The sequence below is a fragment of the Elaeis guineensis genome, chromosome 6 (genome assembly GCF_000442705.2).
Source record: "Elaeis guineensis isolate ETL-2024a chromosome 6, EG11, whole genome shotgun sequence".
NCBI classification, from domain to species: domain Eukaryota; kingdom Viridiplantae; phylum Streptophyta; class Magnoliopsida; order Arecales; family Arecaceae; genus Elaeis; species Elaeis guineensis.
This window is the reverse complement of record NC_025998.2, coordinates 3940302-3965715: the sequence shown is the minus strand read 5'-3', so window position 1 is coordinate 3965715 and position 25414 is coordinate 3940302. Positions and strand designations below refer to the sequence as shown.

General features: G+C 36.4%; 1 pseudogene; it reads left to right on the top strand.

The window, feature by feature from the left end:
- The window catches only part of LOC105047793 (uncharacterized), a 37203-nt pseudogene that overhangs the window by 3219 nt on the left and 8570 nt on the right, over positions 1–25414 (top strand).

Genomic DNA, 25414 nt, shown 5'->3' with positions numbered 1-25414 from the left:
GCTTGTAAATTGGATCGGGTTTGCTTTCGGCTTAAAATTTAAATTCATTTTAACTCCATTTTTTATCTCGTTTGATCTTTTTAAGCTTGTAGATCGGGCTCTTCATATTGGTGCATTTATTTCCTGCAAAATATACGAAGAAGTTTCAATTTTAAAAGAATAAGGATTATTTGATCCATAAATTAATGTTTCTATAGGCAAATTTATGCACTTATCACACCCCTCATCTTATTTATTGCTAATCTCTTAGTAATGCAATATATATATAATTATTATTATTATTATTATTATTATTTTTTTTTTTAAGATCCTCTTTTACAGAAGTAGACCTAGAATTGAAAGTCAAAAAAAAAAATTTAGCAAGTATCACTAATTAAATATTGAGCTTTAGAAGTAAATTTCGTAGTTAGTACAATTAGAAACTTCTTTAGAATACATCGAAAGATCTACAGCACTTGTGTTTGTGATGGCCAACTTAGCATTTGAGTGTTGACTTGTAAAGGACAAATATATCTTCTTTTATCACCTTATTTTGATTAATTTTCTATACACTCTTAAATGAAGTTCATGAATTTAAGGTAGCTTTCACACAGCCTTTTTTTTTTTTTTTTACATGTTGAGCATCCTGGCCTTCCCTTCACTATTTGATGCGAACCTTCACACTTGACTTAGGTGCAGAGATCCGGTTACTAAGCTTAAGGCAATCCACATATACTCTGTGTTTTTATTTTAGGCAGGTAGCTCTTTCCTCAATTCAAATTTTTGATTGGAGTGTACATCAATTGCCAATTTTAAGTGATAATTGAGTCCTCAGTCGGCCTCACAACCAGCACCTATTTGCCTTGTCAGCGTGCATGTGCAGTTAGAAGTGCTAATAACCTTTAAATGATCTAAGTAAGCTGCTAAAAGTCTGCCCACTAATCTACTTCTTAACTCACTACAGTCATTAGCAAATACTTTCTAATTCTTATTATTCTTTTCCTAATCTATTTTGCTCAAAATACTCTTTTTTTTTTTTACTCTCCAACTTAAATATCATTATTTCTAATGAAGAAAGAAAGACATTAAGAAAAAGAAAGATGTCACCTGATGAATATGTGTTCTTTGTTGAAGGTGATCCGGTGCAATGTTGGTCTGAAAGTCCGCGAAGCCCGAAGACTGGTATCTTTATTTATTCAATAGAAAAGATATTAGTTGAAAAAAAAAATTGAGTTGCCTCCCAGAAGCGCTAAGTTTAATGTTTTCAGCCAGACAAAATATTTTAAGCAATTTAATCATGATAAATTGGCTCATAGAGAACCATGGCTTCGTCAATAGATTCTTTGGGTAGTTCCAAGAATGGTTTCAATCTTTGACCATTAACTTTAAACACAGCACCATTACTTGGATTTTCAATTTCTATAGCTCATGTGGGAAGACTTCTTTAACTAAGAAAGGTCCTGTTCATCTAGACCTAAGCTTTCCAGGAAATAGGTGTAATCTAGAATTATACAAAAGAATTTTTTGTCCAGGAGTAAATGATTTTCTCATAATTGCCTGATCATGAAATACTTTGGTTCGCTCCTTGTACACCCTAGCATTCTCGTATGCTTCATTTCTAAGTTCTTCTAATTCATTAATTTGAAGCTTCCTATGGTTTCCAGCTATGTCCAAATCCATATTTAAATTTTTAATAGCCCACATGGCTTTATGCTCTAGCTCAACAGGCAAGTGACAAGGTTTTCGATACACAATCCTATAGGGAGACATTCCTAAATTGGTCTTGAAGGCAGTTCGATATGCCCATAGTGCATCAACTAATTTCAAGGACCAATCCTTTCTATTGGTATTAACAGTTTTTTCCAAGATTTGTTTGATCTGTTTGTTGGACACTTCTACTTGTCCACTAGTCTGAGGGTGATAAGGTGTGGCCAACTTGTGAGTGACATTATATTTTTTCATTAATGTGGCAAAGGGTCGGTTGCAAAAATGTATCCTCCGATCACTAATAATTGCTCTAGAAGTGCCGAAGTGGGAGAGAATATTTTTTTTTAAAATTTTATGATCACTTTGCTATCAGTAGATCTACAGGAAAGAGCTTCTACCCACTTCGAGACATAGTCGACAGCTACTAAAATGTATTCATTTCCAAATGAGTTTGGAAATAGGCTCATAAAATCGATCTCCCACACATCAAAAATTTCAACCACTAAGATTGGATTGAGAGGTATCATATTTCTCTTGGTGATTCGTCCCATTTGTTGGCATCGAGCATAACTTCTACAGTACTCGTATGCATTCTTAAATAGATTGGGCCAATAAAATTCACATTGAAGGACTTTAGCAGCTGTTTTCTTGGACGCAAAGTGATCACCACATACTTGATCATGACAGAATGATAAAATGCTTCTAACCTCATTGTCCGGGACACATACTAATTATTTGATCAGGATACTGCTTAAAGAGGTATGGATCATCCCAAATGAAATACTTCACTTGGGCAAAGAATTTGTATCTGTCTTGAGTAGTCCAATGAGAAGGAACTTTACCAATGGCTAAATAGTTGACAATATCGGCATACCATGGTTCAGTGGACACAGACATGAGCTGTTCATCAAGAAAAAATTCATTGATAGGTGATTTATTAAATGGTGCGACTATGATTCGGGACAAGTGATCCGCTACTGCATTTTTCGTACCTTTTTTGTCCCTGATTTCTAGGTCAAATTCTTGAAGGAGTAAGATCCATCGTATCAAGCGCGCCTTGACGTCTTTCTTTGCTAGGAGATGTCTAATGGCTGAGTGATCAGTATAGACAATAGTTTGTGACCCAACCAAATAAGATCTAATTTTTTTAGGGCAAAGACAACAGTCAGAAACTCCTTTTCAGTGATAGTGTAATTAAGCTGCGCATCATTTAAGGCTTTGCTTACATAGTAAATAACTCTAGGAAGCTTATTAATTTTTTGATCTAAAACTGCACCCACAGTATGATCAGACGCATCACACATCAATTTAAAAGGTTCAGACCAGACAGGAGGATGAATGATAGGAGCTAAAATGAGTGTCTTTTTAAGGAATTCAAAAGACTCTAGGCATTCATGAGTGAACTCAAATTTGATTTCTTTTGCTAAGAGATTAATTAATGGGCGAACCACTTTGCTAAAATTGGCAATGAATCTTCTACAAAATCCAGCATGTCCTAGAAATGAACGAATTTCTTTGACAGATTTGGGTGGTGGAAGACTTGCAATAAGATCTACTTTGGTCTTGTCCACTTCAATTTCTTTTTTCGAAACTACATGGTCGAGAATTATCTTTTCTTTAACCATGAATTGGCACTTTTTTCAGTTAAGAATTAAGTGCTTCTCCTTATATCTTTCTAGAACTAATCTCAGATGATCTAAGCATTCGAAGAAAGTCGGATTAAAGACAGAAAAGTTATCCATAAAAATTTCTAGAAATCGTTCAACCATATCTGAAAAAATATTGATCATGCATCTCTGAAAGGTTGCCGGCGCATTACATAATCCAAAGGGCATACACCTATAAGCAAAGGTTCCAAATGGACAAGTGAATGTAGTCTTTTCCTGATCTTCGGGGGCTATAGGGATCTGATTATAGCCGGAATATCCATCAAGAAAACAGTAGAACTCTTGTTCGACTAATTTTTCTACCATTTGATCAATAAACGGTAATGGAAAGTGATCTTTTCTTGTTGCAGCATTCAATTTTGTATAGTTTATACAGACCCTCCACCCTGTTTGTGTCCTAATTGGAATAAGTACGTTTGCTTCATTTTGGACCACTGTTACCCCAGACTTTTTAGGTACCACTTGTACAGGGCTTACCCACGAGCTATCAGAGATGGGGTAGATTCCATTATCAAGTAACTTTAGAATTTTCTTTTTGACTACATCCTTTATGGCTGGGTTAAGTCTTCTCTGAGCATCTCTAGTTGGTTTGGCCTCTTTCTCTAGGTGAATCCTGTGTTGAACTATAGAAGGGCTTATTCCCTTAATATCAGCCATGGTCCAGCCTATTGCTTCACGATTCTTTTTCAGAATTTCTAGCAACTCCTCTTCTTGTTTAGAATTTAGGTCAGATGCGATAATTACAGGCAAAGTTTCTTCTAGACCTAAATATGCATATTTAAGGTGTTTGGGGAGGGGTTTCAATTCTAATTTGGTTGCCTTCTCTATTGATGGTTTGGATGATGGACTAATCATTTTTATGATTGGTTTAATGGAAGGTTCTTGTCTTTGGCTATTCCTATTATTTATAAGAATTTTATTGATTGCTTCAGATTCATTGATTGGTCAGAGACTAGACTCGAAATCGACTTCTTCATCGCTAATGTCAATGGGTTCATAAATTTTTTCTTAAATTACATTTACATCAGCATGCTGGGAGGATTCTTATTTTAGGTTGAATATATTTAGCTCAATTTTCATATTTCCAAAAGATAGCTTCATAAGTCCATTCCGACAGTTAATTTCAGCATTTGCAGTAGCTAAGAATGATCTTCCTAAAATAACTGGGATATGACCCTTAGGGTTCGCAACTGGTTCGGTCTCTAAAATGATAAAGTCTACAGGGAAGATAAAATTATCAATCTTGATTAAAACATCTTCTACCATTTTTTTAGGGATCCTAAGAGATCTATCTACTAATTGTAATGCGATTTTTGTCGGTAGAAGTTTTCCTAATCCTAATTGCTTATAAACTGAAAATAGAAGAATATTTACACTAGCTCTTAAATCCAGCAAGGCCTTTTCAATATGGGTTTCTCCAATATCACATGAAATTGTTGGAGATCCTGGATCCTTATATTTTATTGGCACATGACTAGATAAGTATGAGCTCACACTTGCTGCCAAAAATACTTTCTTGGGTACATTGGTGGCTCTTTTCTTGGTACAAAGGTCTTTTAGAAATTTAGCATAGGTTGGAACTTGTTTAATCATGTCTAAAAGAGGGATATTTACTTGGATTTGCTTAAACACTTCTAAAATTTTATCCAAATATTCTGATTTTTTATTGGGCCTTAGTCGATTTGGAAAAGGAGCTTTAGGAATTTTGGATTTTGGGCTTGATGTACTATAATTTCAGGAGCTTGAGTTTGTAAGGTAGATTTTTCATAAGGTAACTCAATTGAATTTTCTCTATCATTAGATGTACCTAACTTATTGTCCACTTGTTTTTCAGATCTTAAGGTATGAATAGCATTCACATGACTGACTTGGTTCCCTTATTGGGGTCGTGGACCATTTTGGTTTCTCGGATTAGGTTCAGGTTGGCTTGGTAGCTTACCTCGTTCTCGCTCGCTCATAGCAGAAGCTAGCTGACCCACTTGCGTTTTCAAACGGACAATGGCTTGAGAGTTAGTGTTTATGAGTTGACCCGTGGTTTGCATGAAATTGCTCAGTGTGGCATTGGTGTCAGTATTGGATTTGGCCAGAACTTCTAAACTTTTCTTTAGAGAATTAAGTTTCTTTTTATTATTATTGAAGCCTGGTGGGTTGTTTATCACAGGGTTAGGCCTTGGATTTTGCTGGCTGTAGCTAGGACCACCTACATTTGGGTTTTGTGACCAAGAAAAATTTGGATGATTCCTCCAACCTGGGTTATATGTGGGTGCATAGGGATTGTTCACTGGTTTCTGGTATGTGGCATTTACCTGTGCACATCCATTTTCTATTGGATTCATCAGGAAGGGACATTCCTTAAGGACATGATCGGGTGCACTACATGCATTGCACATGGGTGCAGAAACTTGGTTCACACTGGCTAGTCTTTGTAGCTCTAAGGCCTCTAACCTACGTGTTAATGTTGCTATTTTGGCCTCTGCAGCTAGGAAAGTTTGAATTTGATGCATTCCTCTTGAAGGTGTTGGTTTCTCAGGTTTCTAGTTGTTTTTCATTGTAAATTTTTCTTAACTAGGTCTTCTAGAAATTGCCAGGCTTCAGTGGGTTCTTTGTACATAAATTGACCTTGGCACATGGACTCTAGCATAGTTCTAGAATTTGAATCTAGCCCTTCATAAATTATCTGGCATAGCCTCCATATTTCTATTCCATGGTGTGGGCATTGGGTCAAGAGATTCTTAAAGCGATCGAAGTATTTCCAGAATGATTCCCCAGCTAGTTGGTAAAATTGGTTTATCTCATTCCTAATCCTAGCTGTTTTGTGATAGGGGAAGAACTTCTTTAGGAACACTCTTACAAAACCCTCCCAAGTTGTGACAGATTGGTTTGGAAGACTATAGAGCCACTTTTTAGCATTGTCCTTTCGGGCAAAATTGATCAGTCTTAATTTAACCTCGCCCTCTGACAGTTGTTGCAGCCTCATGGTTGCACAAACCTCTTCAAACTCTCTAATGAATATGTATACATCCTCTATTTCCGTGAATTTTGGAAGCATGTTAATGATTTGATGTTTAATTTCAAAGTTGTTTGCAGTGGGTTGGGGCAACCTGATGCAAGAAGGTTGGACAGAACCGACTGGATAATATAAATCCTTAAGGGTTTGGGGTTGATTGGGTTCTCCCATTGTAGAAGTTATTGAGTTTGAAACAGGAATCCAATTAATTCTTACTAGTCGACCCGCCACTTTTTTCCACGAAGGAAATGAAGAAAGTATTTTTTTTTTATTTTTTTTATTTTAATTTTTTTTTTCAATCAAGTTTTCAATCAAAAGAAGAGAAAAGAAAAGAAAAGGAGTACTGACTAAAGTTTTCCTAATTCTAGACAGCTCCTAACTGTCAAGGTCGTCTCCGAGCACTCCAAGTTCGAAATCGGCTAACCGAATCAGCTAGGTAAGTGTAAGATTGGTGGGAGGTTCCCCATGCTTTCGCAACGGACCTAATTAGATAACCACATTTCTTCGGAACATAGTTCCTGAACCACTTTCCTAGACACTGACAGGCTAACCCACTTGAACCCGATCTAACTCTTAGATTTTCTTGTCCTAATGAGCTTGAATGTTCTAAGGCTGGCGTCTAATTAATTTTATTTAAGGATTAGTTTATATAGATGCAAGGAGGTGATTTGTGGGCTAAAGAAGGGTGATCAAATCCTCACCTTATCTGATTAATGGGTGATGCCCTTAAGATATATTATAAAAATGCAATGCAAAGAAAGCAAGGTGACCAAATAAAGTGAAAGATTTTTAAAGTTTAGTTGTTTCTTTATATTAATTAAATCTTATGCGATTAGTATTTTTTTTTTATGTTAATCTAATTACAGAACTAAAGTAAATGTTAATTTTTGGATTAATGAGTTATGAAAGAAATAAAAAAAATTAAATCAGTTAATAAGAAAATGAGACTTATGCAATCTAAATATAATGAGATAATTCTAATCTAAAAGTAAAAAATTAACTAAGCAAATAAGCAGCACTTAAAAGAAAAATCTAAGAATTAATGGTAACAAATTTTTTTTATGTAAATCAAAATATGTCCTAGGATAACCATACAACGTAACTTCCAGTACGTCAGGGTAACCTTATGTCAGGACAGATTTTGATTAAACTTAAAAGATAGAAAGAAATTACTAAAACTAAAACTAAAAGCACGAAGAACAAGAATCTGAAATACAATTTAAATACGCCAGTTCTCCGGCAACGGCGCCAAAAACTTGATATGTCTTAAATTTACCGCAAGCGTACGGTGTGCAATGTAGCACGTCCGACGAGTACGAGTCGATCCCACGAGGATTTGGATTTTGAATTGTATTTAAATGCTTGCTCAGGCGAGCTTTAGAGAAAAAGAGAAGAGATTGTTTGTTGAATTATGAACTACTAAAGCAATAAATTAATTAATTATAAAGATAAATTATCTAAAAGATCTAGGGCTTTTGAATCCACTAGACCAATGAATTAAAGAGCCTTCCTATGATTTCTCTTATAATGTCCCTTGATCAAGGTGTAAATATGAACAAGCATGGATCATGAAGAGATTTAACTCAACTATGATCCATCAAACATTTTGTTCTCACCCTAATTAAGAGACCCTTCCTTTCTTCACTTCTCTTGTGTTATCCAAATATAGGCTATGAAGGGATTCTGACCCAACTATAACCCATCAAGGTTTCCACATGGAAAGAGAAGAAATGATTTAGAAAATTGTGATCCTTCTATCAATCATCCTCTCTTACACCGAATCAAGCATGGACTATGAAGGGATTCTGACCCAACGATAGCCCATCAAGTCTCTTGGCGAGAGAGATGAAGGGAGAAGGATTCTAAAAATTTAAAAACTCGAAAAGAGAAATTGAATAGAGCAGACTTCTATTCATGATCTAGCTTCATCGCAAACTCCAGAGGGATTACTTAGCCAGACATAGTTGATTTGAAGTCAAAAATAAAATAAAGACTAATTCTACTTGCTGGAGTTGAACTTGCGGAAATTAAAAATTACAGAATTAAAAGATGTAAAAATTTAAACTATCCTATTGCAGAAATTAAAATTATAAAAATTAAATAGAAAGAAAATAACTAATTTATTTCTGAATAAAAATTATGATACAAAAATTTTCAACTCCTAAGCCATTAACAAGGCTTGGAGTTTGAACAGAAAATAAAATCTCTTACAGAACCAGACTTTTCTCCTTCTCTTGGCTTAGGATCAACCTTCTCCTGGCTGACTCTCCTTCTCGTGTATTGGAAAGGTGGAAGAAAGTGAGAACAAGGTGGCTAAAAAGTTTTAAAGGTGGGTATGTCTGCCTGTCACATAGACCCCTTACAAGAATTATGGAGTGGAGAGAGATATCTCTAAGTAAAGATATTAGCCTTTATTTATAGGTGTTAAAATGGGAAGAATTTTCTGTTTTGCCGATATAAGATTAAAATAGAAGGATGTTTCTTGTTCAAAATGTTGGAATCTCAATTGATTTTGATTTGAAATCCTTCTCAACTCGATAAGATTTGTTTTCTGCTTTTATGATCGTGCATCAAACAGCATCAGCATCCGCACGCCGTTCACTTCATCAGGGAGTCCTGTATAGCACGTCCAGCCACGTCCACGTGCATTAGGACCATAATCAATTATTTGAAGACCCAGGCAACCATTTCGTCAGTGAAGCCCACCAAACACTCTCCCTGAGCCATTGCTTTTCACGTGGCTCACCCATTTTTTTTTTTATGGACCAAGTGGTCCATGGTGGACCACTAGCTTGTAAATTGGATCGGATTTGCTTTCGGCTTAAAATTTAAATTCATTTTAACTCCATTTTTGATCTCGTTTGATCTTTTTAAGCCTGTAGATCGGGCTCTTCATATTGGTGCACTTATTTCCTGCAAAATATACGAAGAAGTATCAATTTTAAAAGAATAAAGATAATTTGATCTATAAATTAATGTTTTTATGGACAAATTTATGCACTTATCAATCACCCTTAAGTTTAGCATCACAACCTTTTACTTATAGTCTGTTTTCAAGGTCTTTGAATAGTTCCTTCTCGATCCATAAGTCTTTACTTTTCAAGTTTATTATTTTTGAGGTTCATGAGATTGAGCAAGTACATAACTTATAGTTGGCGATTTTGAATTGAGGATGACAACTCTTGGATGTTTTTAAACAGCTTGATCTTCTGTCTTAAAGTTTGCAGGTTTGGCTATAAGTGCCCATGGTATATGTAGGAAAATGAATTCCATAAAATCAATAGCCATTTATTCAGATTGCTCTGGACATTAAGAACTTGGACCAGTTGCTTGATGATGTTACATTGGTCTGTTGTTGTCTCAGACCGTGTTAGGTTTGAGTTTCGCATATTTCATCGATAGTCAGTGACCAGGTCATCTTTATGTCATGCTTTTTTGACAACGTTTAATCAGCTTCCTTGTGACCATTATATGTCAATTAAAGGTTTCTTATATTTGCTAATAAACATTTCGATATAGCTAGCAATTTCTTAGGAATGAGTTTCTGATTTAGGAGATCATTTCAGATATCTCTAAACAGAAGGGATATGTAAAAGCTTGAAATAATATCAGAAATAGTCCTAAGTAGAAATGCTTACAAAATGTGAATCCATAAAACTGGCCAGAAATAGGTCAGGTGGGGCTTAATCATATGATTATTTAAAATGATTTGAGGCTTTTATATGCATCCACTTAAAAAGAGTGTGTTAAGTAATATGAAACTTGGGATTGCTGTCACTTAGACATTGGTTTGAGAGTGCTAGATGCTAGGGAATTGAAGTTTTCTGCCCTTATGTTTCTAAAGGTAATGACAAGGTCCGCATATCATGTATCGTGAATGAGTAAATTTTAAAATAGACCAAGGAACTTTCATAGAGATTAGAAATCTTGCCTTAGGAAGCATATCCAGCATTCCATCATCAGAATTTTCAACTTGCTTGGAAGATTTACCCCTTTGAGATCACTAGGCAGAAGGGCCACCAAAGGATTAATTTCAATTGATTGGTTCATCAATTTCAGTCCATTGATCAACCTTTTGGTTAAGAATGGGTTCCCTAAGGTATTTGGTTTTTTTCGATTAATGCCTAGATTGAAGCTAGAAAGCTTATTGGTCTTTCCATCGAAAAATCTAGGAATATAAGGTTATCTCTTGAGAAAATTTTCCAGCAATATTAAATTCTGAAGGATGGACAGTCTTTTAAAGATTTACTCCAAGGGGTAGCCTCATTTATAGATAGGAGGAGAGGTGGGTTGGCAGCCATAATCTTTGCTAACACAAAATCTCTTTATTCTATAGGAGCGGTGCAAGTAGTGGGGCAAGCTTGTAAAAGTTCATATTTTTCTGGCAAGGCTCACTATGCTGCAAGAACTGAAAAGCAAAGTAATTTAGCATAAGAATTAAAATAAATGTAAAAGTAGTTAGGGAAACTAGAAACTTAATGTATGAGATGATACCTAGAAAGCGTTGGACCTTCTCTGCCCCATCAACCTTTGGCGTCTTACTATTGGTCTTGTCAAGGCTTCAATTGAAGTAGTCAGGCCATACACCAAGTTTTCAACGGGTGGTTGCAATGTCATGCAACGTTCTTCTGTAGTTGCTCCCAAGGTTTGAAATAATGTAGTACACAGCATTGCAGTCATGTCTTGGTACAGTATGCACTGTGTTACGCCCTGTATCTGCTCATGGTTCCTCCAAGATTTGAAATACTATGGTATGGTACAACAAGGTACACCCTTGATATGCATCGGTTCGTCTGGGTACCATTGTGTTGTATGATGGTACGGCCATTTTTTCAATAGGAGTGATTAAGAGAGAAATTGACTAAAAATTATCGATTGAACTCTAATCAGGAGTAGATTGAAATGGGAGAGTTTTAGGTATCTTAGGATCTCCAAGCCCTTAGGATTCAAAGAAGATCTTTAGCTTTTCTATATAGCCCAAAATACGTATGAAAAGCAAACTTCTAAGCAATCCTGTGCTTTAAGGCTGTGTTAGATGGTGTAAGTCGAAAGTTGGGCCAGACATCTGATAGATTGGACACTGTCTAAGTAGGCAATGGATCCTCATCTTGAATTGAACTATTAGACTTTTATCTTGACCTGCGGCTGTGAGTGCTGCTGATTTTGTGCTAATATCATGCTGCTATGAGCATTACCTAATGTTGCCTCAGAGGGCTGTCAAAGAATTCAGTGCCAGTTAAAGAAGCTAAAGAAATCTGATTCTTCGAGATTCTAATAGCAGAAGGACTCTTGAGAAGTAGGTGGCATTTTTTAAAAAAATCACTACTAGGTCAGCCACTCCTATGGAGGGGGTTCCCAATCTAAATAAGCAAAAAAAAAAAAAAAAAAATCTGTCTGCTTATATTTCATTTATTTATTTACTTACTTTTGGGATTGTGAGAAGTCCTTGTGTTGTCAGCAGGAATCCATTGTATGGAAAACGAGAGAGTGCCATGCCTTTTAGGAAATCTTATCATCATTTGATCTTTGCTCGTATGCAAGTTGTCTGAGTTTATATTGCTTGCTTCATCATTATTGATGTGCCAAGTGATGATCATTGCTGTTAGGTGCAGCATAACACAAACAGACATGGCAGATGCCAATGTCTGTACAGAGAAATTTGATGTTGCTGCCCAACATGGCTGTGCACGCACATGTATGCATGCACGAGTATGCGTGTGTATGTGCACATATTCATATGATGCTAAAAATGGCATGGAAGCTGTAGATTAGAAGCGACCAAGATGACTATTATCTCTAAAGTTTAAGTTCCTTAAGTGGGCAATATGTATTGATATTATTCAAAAAAAAAAAAAAAAAAAGGATAGTGTAATAATCCTCATAATTAGGACTTAAAATATTGGAATTCACACAAAGGCTTTTTTCTTAGACCGGGTATGGGACAACAGAGTTTTCTACAAAATAAAAAGGTGAAATAACTTGAGGTGACTGTGGTTCAGTTCCTATTAGAATTGAATGGTGAGAAATTCAAAATAATCAAGGTGGCACCCAAAATTTGTCATTAGGCTTGTCAATTATGGTTTTCTCTTTTGTATTAACTTTTAATGATGACTTAAAGTATATATAACTAGGTTTTCATCAAAACAATATCCCCCTTCCCTCCAGACATTGATCAGATCATATGCGCTACAGTATCATTTATTTGTTGTTGTCTATTTAGTCAATTTCTTTTTAATTAAGTATAATCTAACAGATGTGCTAGCTGCTAAATCTGTTCTTGTATTGCGTACAGAGTCCAGAGGAAAACCCGCAGAGGCCATCCGTGGAGGAAGGTAAGGAACAGATTGCTCTATGGCTTCCTCAATTTAGTGGTCTTTTGGTAGCTTTACCAAACACCATGATGAGTGAAATATGGACCTTGAAGTGTGAAGCAGGTTAGCTTCTATGATGATGATGTGCAGTTCTGGCAACATTGGAGTAATCGCTCTGTGGCTGCTGAGGCTCCAACTGCAGTCAATCAACATTCCTCTGCTTTTACTTCTCCTGTCCCATCCACTAGAGGAAGGCATTTTCTTGTCATTTGCTGTGAGAATAGAGCCATATTTTTGGATTTGCTGACTATGCGTGGACGTGATGTTCCTAAGCAGGAGCTTGATAACAACTCTCTTCTTTGGTGTATGGTTTCGTGCTTTCAATTCTTCTCGTCTAATAAATGCTTGAAAACTTACATTTCTATATTCAATGTCCATCCAAGACTTTTAGAAGTAACATGTTTATCTGTGGTACACAATGCTCGATAAGTGCATCTGACATGTTGAGAAGTTTAATTGATGGATGGACCATCTTTACATTGTACTACTACTTTCTGTTTTTTCTAAATGAAAATATTGCAATTCTTATGTCCTTCACCGCTAAGAGAATCCCTCTTTCTTTTCCCTTATTTTTGACAATCAATTTATCTTGTTTCTTTTGTATCTATATAGGAAAGGAAAAAAAGAGGGCGGAGATTTTTGAAATAAGCAAATGCTTGTTTGTTTGAAAGTGCCATTATGGTCTCACTAATTTTGTCATTTCCATGTCTGGTGAAATTGGATTTGACTCCATTAGTTTATAACTACCTACTTGACAAGAATCCTCTATTTTAGGTCTAAGGTCTTCAGATCAATCAGATCTTCAACAGTTTTCACCTGAAACATGAACATGTATCCCACCATTAGGGCTAATTTTCCTAAATATTAGGATCTTGCTTGACCTAATGAGTTCCATAGTGGTACTTTTGGTTTAGATGAGATACCCAAGCTCTATATGACTTAGACCTGATCTTAACATTGAAAAAAGGGCAAACAGAATTGAAATCCTAAAACTTGGAAAATTAGGAAAATAATTTTGCTTTCATGAGACACAAAGGGATAAAAGAAAAGAAGATCAAAAGACGTAACCTTTTTTAAGAAAAATGGTAAAAGAAAAGTTTGTGAGAAAGAGAAAGAGGAAGGAGGAAGGCTTGCCACATCCCTGTACCACTGCTTGTCTATAAATTTTGGAGCAATGAAACGTAGTCTTTTTTTTTTTTTTTTTTTGAGGGCCGGCGGGGGTGTGGGGAGGTTGGGGGGTGGTGGGCATCTTCTTGTGTTTTGATCTCCTCTGATGATGAAATTTTTAGTTTGGTGCTTTTCTAATTTGAAGGATAATGCCATCTTTATCACTTAGAGCATGTACTATCAGGAAGGTTTAGCAACATGTTCCTTGATGTCATTTCATTCTTCTAGCCCCTGTTTGGATACCTTAAATTATCAGAGTATTGAAAAATACTCTGATTTTTTTTTGGGTCCAATGAAAAAGTTTCCATAGTAGTGTTTGGATACGACTGTTGAAGTGAGAAAATACTCTGAAACAACTCCAATTCCGAAGTATTTTCATTCCCCACTCCTGGCAGTGTAAAATTTTTCAGCAACCATCGGGGCTTAGTCTGCCCCCTAATGACTCCACTCTGTGCAACTCCTCCCACTCCACTAACTTTGATGCTGCAAGTTTTTTGATATGATGCTTCTGAATGTTTTCTTCTAGTTGCTTTTTAAAATTGTACATCTTAGTTTCCTTTTTGCTTTCATTGCTTATTTATTTGCCTTTCCTTTTATTCTTCCTCTACTTGTTTTTTTTAGTTGAGAATCATTTAGTTCTTATTGACAATAAAGGAAAAATAATTTGTGTATAAGTTTTACTGTTACATTTTGTCTTTTTAGTTTCATTTTAGCCTCTGCTATCAGGCTTTTCATGTCTTTTGCAACCTTGTGCTTAGATATTACCCATGTTTTATTGCTGCTTTGGTAGTTTATGGCTAAGATTCCCTGAACTTGTATTGAGATTTATGCATGGAATTCCTATCTAGATCTTCTGTTGGTGATGGCCCTCTTGTCGCATTTGGTGGATCCAATGGTGTAATAAGAGTTCTTTCTATGATAACATGGAAGGTTTGGACATGTTCCATTACTCTTTTTAATTTTTGCGTGATTAAGCATCTGGATGTTTCAAATTGAATTGATCACTGCAGCTTGTCTGAAGGTATACTGGTGGTCATAAAGAATCAATATCATGCTTGATGACTTTTTTGGCATCCACTAGTGAGGTAAGTTTATTATGTAGTAGACTGGAGTTTCTTATTTATTGTGCTAGACCTGCATATGCTATGATTTAACTTCTTGATTTCTCTATGTATTTATAGGATTAACATGGCATGAAATGTTCTTAAATCTCAACTAAGGTTTCTTATTGATGCTGTTCATTTAATATATGGTCTATGGATTGCCTATGTCTTTATGGAGTATGAGATAAGTTTCTGTGTAGTTTGAATTGTGAGAGCAAGCTTGATTCGGGGAGGATTTAGAAAAGGCTATAGCCATGGAAGGTTGAACCATCTCGAACCATACCGGTAGTGGACTGGGATGGTTTTGGACTTCAAAATGAGACATCGATGAGGAACCAGGAAAGAAAAAAGGAAAGAGAGGAAGAGAGAGAGAGAGAGGAAAGGGGAGGGAAGTAAAGGGAGAGGAGGAATAGCCTTCGAAGGTCTGGCAAGGCCACCACTGCCGCTGCTAAGGTGGTGGGCCTCATCTTGATCCGATATAGCTCAGGAGAGAGAAGGAAAGAGAGGAAAGGGGATGGAAGGAAAGGGAGAGGATGAAATGAGCTTCGGGGATGCTACGGATTCCGTGGATCTCTGTTGTCGACTTCGTTTGATAGATTCAAAATAAAAAAGAAACAGAGGCTGAAGCCCCTGTTTCGATCGAACAGAGGCCCACGGCCTTTGCAGTGCTTTCGGTGGCTTCCGGAGGCCATTTCCTCCTGTCTATTTATATCAAGAAACACATTTGTAATGGTCATTATTTTTGGCTTTTTACTCTTTAGTATTACTGCATACTGGCTTTTCTCATGCTTGTGACTTGAAATTTTGTTGCCTTGATTTAATTTTTGTTGCAATTTATTCATAGCAATTATTTAGACATCTTTCAAGTATGGGGATACATTTTCTTGTGCATTATATCAATGAATTGTAGATTCAGCTGAATCCTTACCCACCTTTTTGCAATGCTTTTCACAAGGCACATGATGGTGGGGTTGTGGCCCTTGAACTTTCAAGGGTGATGGGAAATGCTCCACAACTCATTACCATTGGTGCCGATAAAACTTTGGCTATCTGGGATACTATCTCTTTCAAGGTATCACACTCTTATTTCATATTTTTATCAGTTTAAGTTCTATTCTTGTGGTGGGTGTTTTAACTTGATACTCTATATTTTCTTATTTAGAAATTGAGGCGTATTAAACCAGTTTCAAAACTTGCTTGTCATAGTGTGGCATCTTGGTGTCATCCCGGGGCTCCAAACCTTGATATTCTTACTTGTGTTAAGGATTCTCATATATGGTATAAAAATTCACTACTCTGATCCAATTTCAAAACATATAATATGATCTGAGCAAATTTTTTAAGTTAAGGCATCATGCATCTAAGGACTTATTCGTACTTCCTTTGGAATTCTAACAGGGCTATTGAGCATCCAACTTATTCAGCTTTAACAAGACCATTGTGCGAATTATCATCACTTGTTCCTCCGCAAATTCTAGTAGCTACCAAGAACCTAAGGGTACGTCTTTACTTTGCACTTAATGGTTAGCACTTGTCTAAATATTTTGATGTCTGTAAACTTTGGAAATAGTGTTGCGAGTCAACTCAAATAATTGGACTCTAGAGATCTGACCATTGATGTACATGAACATCTTCCTATGACATGCTCCTATCACTCTCTCTATGCAATTGAACATATTCTATTTTTCTTGCCTTATAAATAAAGATTGAGTTACACAAAGTATCAGAAAGTTGATGAGCCAAAGAAGAAAGACCATTGGTTTCTTAGCCCTCTTTTCTAATATTTCAATTTCGTTTCATTTTATTTTATTTTTGCATAGTACATTTTCATATCTGCCCTTTGGATCAATGAATTTACATGTTTTGAGTCCCAACCCTTGCATGGAAATTTGGCCTAAAAGTTCTAAGGGAGCTTGCTTTGCATCACTTGTACTCATGAGTCATGTACCAAAGGGGGCGTTTGGTCATTTTCTATCAATGCACTTTGTGTGCTACCTTCAAGGTTTTAGATCTCGTGGGATGGGGCTGTTTCGATTTTTCTATGAAATAAGATGTGCTGTTGTCCTGTCCCATCCTGATACTTGGGATAGAGAATGTCTTAAGATATCTTGATCGAGATGCTGGGACGCTAGTGGGACGGTCCTATCCTGATACATGGGATGGTACCCTATCTCGATGTCCTATAGGACATCCCACTGGACCTAAATACTTGGACCATCTTTGTGAATATCTGTCTTAAACTTCAAGCACAGCAAAGATACACCCTCAATGAGACTAGGATTTGGACATAACTCGGTTGCCAAGCTTTGGGCTGATTGTGAAGTAGGCTTATTCTGGACGCCAATGTGGCTAGATCATATCTAGTCATGGTTTTGATCGCTTGGGTGCGAGTTGATATTGGATCAAGTATTAGGATATGTGTGGACAAGCATTCATTGATTGTGAATGCTAGTGCCTGTGCAACAAAAAACTTATCCTTGTGTAGGTGGGTGCTATTACGGAATAGGAGAGCTTTGAAACATGAAGAATGCTTTGTTTTAGATAAGTTGAGGTGTCTTTATATGCAGGATTCCATGGAGACTTGAATTTTGTAAGCTATTAGGCCTTTTGGACTCAAACATTATAAAGACTGACCATCCAATCAAGGGGATTTACTTATCTTTTTGGTAGAAAAAGAAAGGGGGATATTCCTTTTTTATCTCTATTTCTTGCTTGCTTTTAGCTCTTCTTTACCTAGCTCCTCCATAATCTTAACTACAATCCATTGGAAGTAGAAAGAAAAATAATCAAATGAGCAAAGAAGGTGGTTTTTTTAACTGGGTTCACAGAAAAGTGAAGATGGAGAAAGGATTTAACAAGCATTGAAGCGGTGGCTTAAGAGGTCTCCAGGTTCAGCCTGAGATGAGATCCTTTTGAACTATAAATAATTAGGCATGTGATTGATGTCTGACAGTTGGCAGGGTGAACGCAAGGATTTTTTTAGAGCAATGGTTTGGTGAAAAACAGTTTGTTGAAAGGGGGCTTTTGATCACTTAGGTCCCCTCATGATTCGCTAATTCCAGCTCAGGTATGTCAGTTGGAAGATATTGATGAATTCTTCTTCTTAACACAAGAAATCAAAGTTCTATATGGTGGCTGACCAACAAAGAGCTTGGTCGATCTTGGGGATGCTCTAGTGAAAGAATCAGGCAAGATTGTTTAGCTGTTACTGTAAAATTTTTTGGAGATTGGTAAGGATGATCCTTAACACATTTTCTCTTTGAAGCTTTCACAATAGTTTGGGGAGATCATTTCGGGTTTCTATATCATGAGACTTAAAGATGTAACTGCTGGAGAGTTGTGATGAGGCAACAAGCTACTAAAGGTTTTGTATAGATCAGGATTTAGATTTAAGATATAACATGTTCATTCAATAAATCATTGTAAATATATGTTTGCACACAATAGAACTATGTCTAAACCTGTAAGCAACACAAATCTTAGTACAATAGTTTTGCTTGTGGATCTTCCTTTTCTTATTTCATTTATCCTATATACGTGCGACCGCATTTTGGATGTCTAAGTCCTTATACTTGTCTAGTTACCATGCAGTAATAATTTAAAACTCAGGTCACATGCGTCTCTGTTGGAACAACATGCAAAGTTGTATATATCAATACAAGGGTACTGATAAGTTGGTTTTTCTGAAGGTTGTCACATCTGAGCATTCATGGTGGCTCATTGTAGGTTTACTGCATGGTTGCACATCCATTACAACCACATCTTGTTGCCACTGGAACCAAAAATTGGTGTTATTTTAAGTGAGTTTGATGCAAGGGCTCTTCCAGCTGTGGCTCCTCTACCAACACCAGCAGGTAGCAGGGGACATTCTGCAGTGTACATAGTTGAAAGGGAGCTTAAGTTACTAAATTTTCAGCTATCAAACAAAGCCAATCCATCTCTGGTAAGCACTAGCAGCATATCTGAAACAGGAAGATCCAGAGCAGAGTCAATGGAACAGTTGCATGTTAAGCAGGCCAAGAAGCACATTAGCACACCTGCTCCACATGATTCATATTCAATTCTCTCTGTAAGCAGTTCTGGAAAGTGAGTTTCTGTTTCTTAGCATGTAACCTGTATCTACCTATCTTAGATGGTGACCACCTCAATATGTTGTTGTTATGTGGTTTCTGATTGAAGATTTTGGATATTTTGCCTTTTCTTTGTAGCCTCATTATTTTATGAGATATCTCACTTCTTGGGTTTATCTTCACAATATAGATAGATGCTGATATGGTTTTCTTTTCTTAATTTCTCCATTATTTGGGTTGCTGGATTCATATCTAGCCATCTCTGTGAATCACTAATGACGTGATCTATTACTCTCTCCCTCCTAATTTTGTGAGCACCAACGTTGTTGGGGGCCAACAACTGTGAGACCCATTCTGTAGTGTCATCTTGACGTAGCATGTAGTTAGCATGCTGGTACTGGATTTATTTTTGATGTGTAGCCATCAAAAGTATGTGAAGTGAATGCAATTTGCTTGTTAGTTCTAATTCATCTTCCTTACATGTTGGGACTTTTAGATGCTATGTTCAATGTGCTTTGAGTTTTCAGCCTTTTGTGGAATATAATAATCAGCAAGACTAGTTTCTATTATCAGTAAATAAGCATACCGGAATGACAGGCTGCCTCATAACGATGTGCCAATATAGACCTTATTGCAAAAGCATCGGTAGGATCCAGAGACTAATTCATCACTTTTTAGCTTTGATTAAATGAACTGGAGAAATTTGATGTTTTGACAAAGAATCTCGTGTTATTGTCTGCATGTAGTTTGTGTACAAAGGTTCATGTTATCATTTTTGAAGGAAGTAATTGCTCAATTTCTTCTGTATCATGCATCTTATTTTGGTTGTACTTTGCCTACAAGGTGTAGAAAAGATTGACTAAAATCTTACATGCATCTCTTTGGTGCTCCAAATGTACGGAGTTTAATAAAAGTCAGTGCTATAAATTTGCATCAATTCAGAGTTTGACATGATTTTTCATGTTTATGTGCAATATTCAAATGAGTGAGAGCTGCTAAATATATATGTCCCAGCACAACCTGGGAAGGTGTAGTTGAGCAGGAGACTTGCATGAAAGAAGGATAAGCCAAGAGAAGCATCCTCTCTAATACCCCTGCCCAATTCCTAACCTTAGTTTCCTTTTCCTACCTTTCTCTCTTCTACCCAATATCTCTACCTGAAATTTGCTCATAACAATCTTTAGTGTACCAAGTGCTTGTAAATTTCCTTATTTATGCAACACAAACTATGACACCAAACAAAATGAGTGGTATGCATGTGCTTCACATCTGCATATTCAGACGGGATTCGACTTGAAAAATTGGCCGATATTTTGACCAAATGTTTTCTTACATTCTTGATTCTCAATAGAAAACAGTAGAGTCTGTTTTGTTGTCAAGCTTTTATGCATCAGATACTAAAATAAATGAATTCTATAAAAACTTCCTGCTTTGTTGCTTTTCACAAAAAATGCTTTGGAAGAACCTTTTTTTGAGAAAAAAACATTTTGGAAGAACTGAGTGGCAAAATCATCTTATGTGATTTTTTGTTGCAATAGAATGTACAGACAACCCAACAGTCCCTTGGCCTTAGTGTACTATATTTTGCTGTTTATTTCATTTCAACTGCACAACTTTCATATGTAAAAAATTCTTTCGTTTGAGCAAGTTATTTGACTAGCTAACTTGTTTTTATGTTAATTGTTAAAGAAATTGGTCTTATGATAACATGATTGTCTCATTTAAAGAGGCGACTCTTATCATTAGTTATAATGCAGTGTTAAATCTTCTCTGCAATTGATCCTTCTTTTTCTAATTTTTGCAGGTATGTTGCTATCATATAGCCTGATATTCCTTCATTTGCAGTGTACAAGGTCGTTGATTGGTCAGTTGTTGATTCAGGGGCTGGAAGGCTATTTGCTTGGGACACTTGTCGTGACAGATTTGCTTTGGTGGAGGTTGCATTACCTCCAAGAATACCACTTGCTGTTAAAGGTGGGTCATCTAAAAAGGCAAAAGCAGCTGCTGCTGCAGCAGCCGCTGCTAGTGCGGCTTCTGCAGCAACAGTACAAGTGCGTATTTTACTGGATGATGGGACTTCACACGTTTTGACTAGGTCTATTGAAGGTCGTAGTGAACCAGTATGTAGTCTTGACTTGTCTATGGTGTACATTTTTTTTTTAAATAAGAAGTAACGTTTTATCATTCTTTTCATTCAGCTTATGCACATGAAGATTGATTCTAAAATTAAGTGCCTTAGTTTAGTTTATGGTTCTATACAAGGTTTCAAGTCCTGACGGGACATCCCATGGGACATCGGGATAGGATACCATCCTATGCATTGGGATAGGGTTATCTCGCTTGCATCCCACTGTCCCAATCGGGACATTTTGGGACATTTCCTGTGCCAAGTATCGGGATGAGGCGAGATGGTGGCGTGTCCCATTTCATGGGAAAATCGGATCAGCCCTATCACACAGGATTTAAAACCTTGGTTCTATATGCTTCAATATTGTGTTGTGTTATGCCAAAACATGAGATATTAGTAAATTCTATGATAGATTAATTATTTACTCTGTTTTAAACAGCATATGGAATTCTCTCATATGTTGAACGCATCCCCCCCCCCACCCTTTCAGTGACTCTTTTGCACCTACTTTTAATTGGTATATTAGTTTTTGATTCTATTTGTTGCAACATGTGCTTGAAGGTTATTGGTTTGCATGGTGGTGCATTGCTTGGTGTGGCTTATCGAATGTCACGAAGGATCAGCCCTGTAGCTGCAACAGCTATATTAACAATTCAATCAATGCCATTATCAGGCTTTGGCAATAGTGGATTTTCAGCAGCTGATGATCCCTTTTCTTCAAACAAACTGTCTGCTGTTGAAGCAGCACCTCAAAATTTCCAGCTATACAGGTGTTGAGAATGAGGCATCCTTGATATCTTGTTCTGTTTAAGTAACTTTTTTGCTGCTTTGCTAATTCAAGCAACTGAAACTTCCCAGGATTATGTTGTCCTTACCTACTTATTTGTTTACTACATAAAATTGACCCCGTAAATTCAGGTCTGGTTCAAAAATTTTAAGAATATTCTTGATAACCCATATATTTGGCCCTAATAAACAATTTTCTTGGCTACTGTTTCAAGTTTATCATGTTACGTTATTTCAAACTCTAATTTGATGAAAATTATTATGCTGCAGTTGGGAAACCTTCCAACCTGTAAACAGTCTTCTCTCTCAGCCAGAGTGGACTGCATGGGACCAAACTGTCGAGTATTGTGCTTTTGCCTATCATCAATACATTGTCATATCTTCATTGCGCCCTCAGTATAGGTATCTTGGAGATGTGGCAATTCCCTTTGCTACTGGTGCTGTTTGGCATCACAGGCAGCTGCTTGTTGCTACACCTACTACCATTGAGTAAGATGTCACTGATCACTTATCAACACAGTTTATGTTCACTAGAACACAGTTTGTTTCTTGATTTGTTTTTGCACGGATGAACATTTATAGTGACTGTGGAGTGTGGACGAGATCATCTCTACATGTTTATGTTTACTGTAATACAGTATTTAATTAGCTGTCATATTGAATTTGTTATGTTGCTATCTTGATAATGGTTTTGCATATAAATCTTGGTGGTTGCTGCTTTTCCTGCAGTATCTCTCTTCCATGATCCATATATGCTTGCTTTGTGTCTTGCTGTATATATGCATGACTACATGTATGCAACTGTGTATACATGTACATGCATGGATGTATGAGGCTATACATATTATACTATGCTGTATGGTATTGTGCTGTATTGCCTTGTATGTGTGCATTTGTGTGCACTGACATGGAGATAGTACACATAATGTGTAGTTATGTGCTATCTTCTTATGTGTAGAATTCCTAGTGCCTCCAAATCTTAAAATTTATTGTGAAATTTGCACTGTTCCAAATCCAGATATTTAGGAATTAATCTACCCTGAATTTAACCAATCCCCAGTTTGCTTCCTTCACCTTATAAATATGAAAATGGGAAGGAAAGTTATTGCCAAGCACATACAGGCTCAGATGATGTCTTATCGGGTATAAAGTTTATAATTTACATGGTTGTTTTTTTTTTCTTTTGCTCACTGGAAGTCAGGAAATTCATGAATGGCTTCTTGGATTTTTATTGGTCTTGGTAGATGCTAACTGCATTACACTTTTCTAGGTGTGTTTTTGTAGATGCTGGTGTTGCACCCATCAACCTTGAAACCAAAAAGGGAAAGGAAGATATTAAAATCAAAGAAGCTCAAAGCAGAGCAGTTGCTGAACATGGGGAGTTAGCACTTATCACAGTAGATAGCCCGCAAGTTGGCACAGATGAAAGGATCTCATTAAGGCCTCCAATGCTGCAGGTAACCAGTTTCAGAAAGTCCCATCATAGTTGTGTCATTTGCTGACTTTTAATAGGTTCCAAATATTGGTGGTTTGGATGTTGGGCAATGTTCTGCACTTTGGTGTAGTTGCCAGGAACCTTTGTAGGCAGATAAAATATATTAATAATATGAACCAGGAACGTCAGCGAATAACTTGATGCCTAAGAATATGCTATATTTTGTAATGCAAATGTCTGTTTGCATATTATGTACTATTATGTGTCCTTAGAATTCCAATTTACAATAACTGTATACAATGGTACTCATGATATCCTATGAATTTATGAACCTAGATACATAATTCTCTGTGTGCATTGTTCGTTTGACTGTTAGTAATAACCTTTTTTAGATTATTTATATAAATAAGTTTATCATAATTTATGAGGTTAAATTTTTAACCTGTATAACCTATAATGCTTACTAACTTCTCATATATTACCACTAGCAAACAAGATTTAGCTAACATTGATAACAATTGTAAAACAAAGGTGTTGATTTAATATCATTTGTTGATAGAATAAAATTTTTTGAACTAACATAGAGATTTGAACTTGCAGATACATATTTATTTAATCTTGTGAACAATGAAAATGACAAATAAGAACTTGGGTCGAACTCTTCTTTGGTGTCAAGGTAATAGGCCTATGAATAGTCATCGACTCCCGAGAAAGAGTAGAAGAATGGGACCTGTTATGGGACATCCAGTGCATTACAGGCATATGATCATTGTGCTTCAAGTGGGTTATTCTATTCCACATCTTATAGAGAAGAGCTTCAAGCAAAATACTTAATAATATGGCAATGCATTTGTATAAAACATCTACCCCAAGCACATGCAATGGAGCCATAGACGGTCAAGTGAAATCAAATCCATGAAATGATTTGATCGATGGACAGCATCATTGTGGTAAATGTTGTAATGCCAAAGGAATCCAAGGTTGGACCTCAGCTACATTTGCCAACTTTACCTTATCAAGGAAGAAGGATGTTATATAGATGGGGTTCAAAAAGCCATCTCCAAGAAGTTCATCTTTACAACCCCTTATTGAGGATAGACCCATGTATTTGGGTTACATAATTTGTTTTGGAACCTAAAGCTCACATTGGAAATCCAAGTTTTTCATTGACCTGTTAACTTTGAATATTTCCTCGCTAGTGAAAGCCTCCAAGGCTGGGATTGCAATTGCTGAATGCTTTATTTCAGAAGGCCACTCTAATGTGGATCTTTTTAGTGGCTGTCAAAGAGGAACTAAGTACCAATCCTCTATGAATTGGTGTTGGATTCCTAGCCAAGCCAACATGAAGTGAAAGGCGGGCCATGAAGCAGTGATGATGCTTGTCTTATCAGCTACCTTGTTGAGGGTGCATGTGACCAAAGAGCAATTATTCAAGGTTCTATAAACCTGGGCAAATGTTATTGAACAGGGAACAAGACAATATCTTATATAGAAAAACTGCATCATCAATTCATCATTGAGGTGCAGTTTATAAGCCAAAGGGCCAGATTTGGAATACAATCCATTACACAAATCAAGGAGATTCAATTTGCAGCTTTGATGTCGTGTGTTAAGCCTTAAAGCCTGAACCATGTGCTTCAAGATATGATAGCATTTGAAATTCAAGAAAAAGAAGGAACCACAAATGGACACAAAGTTTTTTCATGGCTAATTTCTAAATGGGCAAAGTTTGTTCACCCAACAAAAGGTGTTGATTGAATGTTTGTAGTCCAAACGTATTGGATATATGGTCTTTTTACTTATAGTAGAGACCACTCACAACAATAGAAAAGCATGCTATTGTCAACATGTGATATAAAGATATCTAACCATGTAAGGATATAGGATGGGTTATGAAATTAACCCTTAATCATAATTTTCCTTTAGGGACAGTTTGTATCATTTAGAAAGAAGGTTTCATGCATATATCTTGTGATCAACAGGATTATATTTTT